The sequence below is a fragment of the Mandrillus leucophaeus genome, unplaced genomic scaffold, assembly GCF_000951045.1.
Source record: "Mandrillus leucophaeus isolate KB7577 unplaced genomic scaffold, Mleu.le_1.0 Scaffold50, whole genome shotgun sequence".
NCBI classification, from domain to species: Eukaryota; Metazoa; Chordata; class Mammalia; order Primates; family Cercopithecidae; genus Mandrillus; species Mandrillus leucophaeus.
Genome location: NW_012105365.1, coordinates 8,120,918 through 8,126,014, shown reverse-complemented (window position 1 = coordinate 8,126,014; position 5,097 = coordinate 8,120,918). Strand labels below are relative to the sequence as shown.

General features: G+C 41.5%; 1 pseudogene; it reads right to left on the bottom strand.

The window, feature by feature from the left end:
• Positions 1-3,194: 3,194 nt before the first annotated feature.
• LOC105550977 lies at positions 3,195-3,937 on the bottom strand (annotated as a pseudogene).
• Between the last annotated feature and the right edge of the window lie 1,160 nt (positions 3,938-5,097).

The following is a 5,097-nucleotide window of genomic DNA, read 5'->3' as shown; positions in this document are numbered from 1 at the left end:
GCTGTCAGACAGGCATTTACCTCTGCCGGGGTTTCTGCTGCTTTTTGTTTAACTATGCCCTGTCTCCAGAGGAGGATTCTGGAGAGGCAGGCTGGCCTCCTTGAGCTGTGGTGGGCTCCACCCAATTCGAGCTTCCAGGCGGCTTTGTTTACCTACTTAAGCCTCAGCAATGGCGGTTGCCTCTCCCCCAGCCTCGCTGCCACCTTGCAGTTAGATCTCAGACTGCTGTGCTAGCAATGAGGGAGGCCCTGTGGGCGTGGGACCCTCTGGACCAGGTGTGGGATATAATCTCCTGGTGTGCCGTTTGCTAAGACCCTTGGTAAAGCGCAGTATTAGGGTGAGAGTTACCCGATTCTCCAGGTGTTGTGTGTGTCAATTTCCTTTGACTAGGAGGAGGAATTCCCTTCCCCCTTGCACTTCCCAGGTGAGGCGATGCCTCACCCTGCTTCAGCTCTCGCTGGTCGGGCTGCACCCGTGGACCAGGGCCAACTGTCCGACACGTCCCAGTGAGATGAACCCGGTACCTCAGTTGAAAATGCAGAAATCACCGTCTTCTGTGTCATTCACACTGGGAGCTGGAGGCTGGAGCTGTTCCTATTTGGCCATCTTGGGCGTGCCCCCCCCCGTCCAAAAATTTTCATCACAGAGTCTGCTTGCAGGACCCCAGACTTAATCAGAATTGGTGAAACAATTCTAACAAGTTGTGATGATGAAAGCATTGTCCTGAAAATTCACATATAAGAGGTATATCTAAAAATTATTTGGTACATGAAATAGAAACATTTTGAAACCTTTTTTATTAACAATAAATTTTCTTTAAAAATTTTAGTAAGCTGGACAGAGAATAAATGAAATAAGAACAGAATGGAAATCAACTAAAAAAGCTATAGCAAAATCAGTAATATCAGTAATAACACTGAAAGCAAAATTCAACTGCTCTACACTTAATTGTTGATATCAGTAACTAATGTCAGAAGTTTTGAAAGAAAATAAAGGTAAAATATGAAGAGATAAGTTTTGTGAGAGAAAATTAAAGATACATGGACAGAATGTGGACACCAAACCATGAATTCTGAGTTATCACAAGAAGATGATCACAATTTTACTTTTAAAATTTGTACAAAAAATTACTAGATGATTATGGCTACAAATTATTAATGAGCTGATAGGATTATACCTTTTGTTTTTTCATACTCTTGCTTAATAAAATGATATGGAGTAATAGTGAAATGAAAATATTAGTTTATTTTTCAAATTCAAATAGTACTTTGTGTATAAACTTTAATATAATAGTGTACAAATAATACTATTTGTATTCAAACAGTACTTGTATATATATTAATAGCATGAGGAACAACAGTCTTGCACCATATATATTTTTTTTAATAAGCCAAAGTGCAAGTACAAAGGAAAAAGAGGAAGGTCTAATTAACACTGCCTAGTATTAAGGTATAATAAAAAGGAAACGGCTGGATTTTAGTGTAATTTTGACACCACTGGTACTCTATGTTGGCAAATATTGGAAGAAAATCAGTGAGTAGCACAGTTTTTCATGAGGGGCTAAACAGGGATCCCAGAACACAACAAAGCCACTGTATCATATGCAGTGATCAGTAATTCAGTGGATGAGTACACTCTCCTAATATGGGCACATGAGGAGTCAACACTGTGGGTTTGCTCACTCAGGGAACAGATTCCCCCAGGGGAATAGAGAAAAATCTATGGATAGGGTGTGAGTTGTCTTGGGCTATGAACCATCCCGGCAGGCTTAATAAGTTTAGACTTGCCTTTGCCTTGGCTGTCATGCTAGGCAGTCACAGTCCTTAGGAAGAGAAAGCATGGATTTATATGAACTGTTATTTTAAACTTACAACAAAGTAAGCAAACAAAACAACTAAAAACCAAAGAGTAGAGGAAATCACAAAGCATTTTCTACATGCAAATTGAAAAGTATTATTAGTCCAAAGAATAAAATGAAAAAGAAACAACAAACTAGGGACACTGTTTGTTAAATTTCACAGAGCATGGTTTGAGGGTCTGCTCTGTGTCAATCAATCCCGTGTTAAACTCAACTCAGTTTAAACTAAGACTGTAGCTTTGGGCAGGTACATCAGCTGCTCCACATCTCTGTGCCTTTGTGTGTAGAATAGAGATAATAATGGTATCGATATCATGGTCTTAGTTTAAACTAAGTGAGAATTATGGTGAGAATTAAATATAATGAAAACTGTAAAGGTCTTGGCACAATTCCTGGCCCGTATGTATTATTATTACTATTATTAAAATAAATGAATGCAGATAAACACAAATAAAGATATATATATATATATAGACACACACACACACATTAGGGTATGAAAAATAATTTTAAACATAGAAATTCACATGGTTAATATGTATCAAAGTGTTGAATGTCAGTAGTAAAAGATACGCAGTTTAATACTCCTAATTTTTCCTACCAAGTTAGTGAAGTTTAAAAACTGATGGCATAGTTTAAATTGCTGCCTCACTGTTAGCAAGGATGAAGTAAAAGAGACATTTCTATATGGTCCTGCTAGAATTATAAATTGGTGCAACCTCTTCACAATTCTGTTTGACTATAATAATAGCCATAAAATAATTTGATCAAGTATTTCCTCTATTAGAATATATTTTAAAGAATTAAAAAATTAGACAAAGATTGATGTATAAAGGTATTTATTACAGTATCATAGGATATTTGAAAAATATCAGAAACAAATTATCAGTATTTCAGATACTGGTTTTTTGATCATTTGTTTTGTTTTGTTTTGCCAGTCTCCGTGTTTTGTTTTTTGTTTTTTGTTTTTGTTTTTTGAGACGGAGTCTTGCTCTATCGCCCAGGCTGGAGTGCAGTGGTGCGATCTCCACTCACTGCAAGCTCTGCCTCTGGGGTTCACACCATTCTCCTGCCTCAGTCTCCCGAGTAGCTGGGACTACAGGCGCCTGCCACCACGCCTGGCTAATTTTTTGTATTTTTGGTAGAGACAGGGTTTCACTGTGTTAGCCAGGATAGTCTCAATCTCCTGACCTCGTGATCTGCCCGCCTGGACCTCCCAAAGTGCTGGCGTGAGCATCCGTGCCCAGCCACTGGTCTGTTTTTTAATCCTGGCAGGGCCTCACACACACGTGCATGCACGCACACACGCGCGCGCACACACACACACACACAGGCTTCAGATCTTCTTGAGAGCTGTTGTGTCGACATCCTGCACATGTTACTCAAACTTTGTGATCTCCTCTTCCAGCAAGTCTGTCCCCATCTTGTCATCCCCTGCCACACACTGAATCTGCAGCTTCTGGATACTGTAGCCCACGGGCACCAGCTTGGAGCCCCCAGACCAGTCCGTCCAACTAGATGGAGCACACACAGGCCTGCAGCTGGGCCATGTCCATCTCATCATCTCAAGGCTTGACATCCAGCAGGATGGAGGACTGGGCCACCAGCGCGGGCTTCTTCACCTTCTTCCCCATGTACTGCCGCAGCTGCTCCTCCCGCAGCCACGCTGCCCCCTTGTCCTCCTCCTCATTGCCACTGCCAAACAGGTCAGTGTCATCGTCCTTGTCATCCTCTGCTGGTGTGGCAGACTTCTTGGCCGGGGGTTCCACTTGGTGCATGGGAGACACGTGCTGGGTCTGCTGGGCTGTGGCCAGGTGGCCAGGCCTCCAGCTTGGAGACTGCCTGCTGCAGCTCCTGCACTACGCCTCGCAGGTTCTGGTTCTCCACTTCCAGGCTGGCGCTCGGGACGTCGAGCTTGCTGTCGTCTCCTCTGGGGCCATTGGAGGCCCTGGGTACCGAGCTGTGGCAGGAGGCGCCGGCCACAGTCCCGTTTATCTGCTCCTAGAATGTCCTTTCTGCGTCGTCATATTTGAATTTGTGGAACCAGATCTTCTCTTGTACTAGGAAGTTTGTAGACATTTTTCTGACGCCAGTCAATGACGCGGGGACCAGAGAGGAGGAATCGGGGGGCACGTGACGCCTGAGGAGAGGGCCAGTATTACAGATATTGTTAATCAGATTGGAAGCCCTCTGTATAATGGACTATGACAAGTTTTTATTTACATTAAGAAATTGTGCATGATGGAATTAGCTGCTCTGGGAACTGCCTCAGATCCCAAGCCTGCTCTTACATGCTATGAAAACAGAGAAAAGCTAGTTAGAGGTGGGAAAGGACACTTTCAGCCCATCTCTGTCATCACAGTGTCCACGGGCTTCCAGAGGCTTGCTCTGAGAAATGTCCTATCTTAGATTAAGAGAATAGCCGAGGGAAAAGGTGTTTTCTGAATAAGTACTGAATTATCAGGCAGACTATTATTTTAGAAGCCTAATCCTGAAGAGTGCTTAATTAGACCAGCTTCCCACAATGTTCAGGAGGAAATTAGATATGAGAATAGTTCATTAGAAATTGGACATTGTGGCTTAACCTGTTGAGCTCTTTACATTGTGTTTCACAGTTCGTGGTTCATCACTTTGCTAGCCATCAGACTTAATAGAGGAATTTTTAAAACATTAGATTTCTATGGAGATTCTGATTTAGTAAGGTACAGAGCCCAAGAATCTGGGTTTTAAGCCAGTTTTCTGGTTCCATTATTTAATAAGCATAGAATCTAGACCTTGAAAAAGCAACGTGGCTATCACTGTTGGAAATCAGAATTTCAGGTCACACCCTAGCCCTTCTAAAACAGAATGTGCATTTTAGTGAGATCGCCAAGTATTTTGTACAAACATTAAAATTGAGAAGCTCAATTGCATTAAGTTTGATAAACAACCAGGTTTGTTAACTGATGTGGAAGTTCAGGGAAAGCCTGAGAGTAAGACATCATTGTTTAATATGAGTTGGTTGCATTTACCTCAAAAGTATTTGGTCTGTTAACTTTTTATCGGAGTGACTAACATATAATTAAATTTCAAGGACTGTTTACAAAAAAAAAAAAAAGAAAAATCTTAGCCACGGAATGAACCTATTTCATAATAACAGAGCAATAACTATTGTACATAACTATTTTCTGTAGGATATTTATGACCATGATTAGTATGGAAAGCATCAAGATATCCACAGAGCTATGAGAATGAACTAG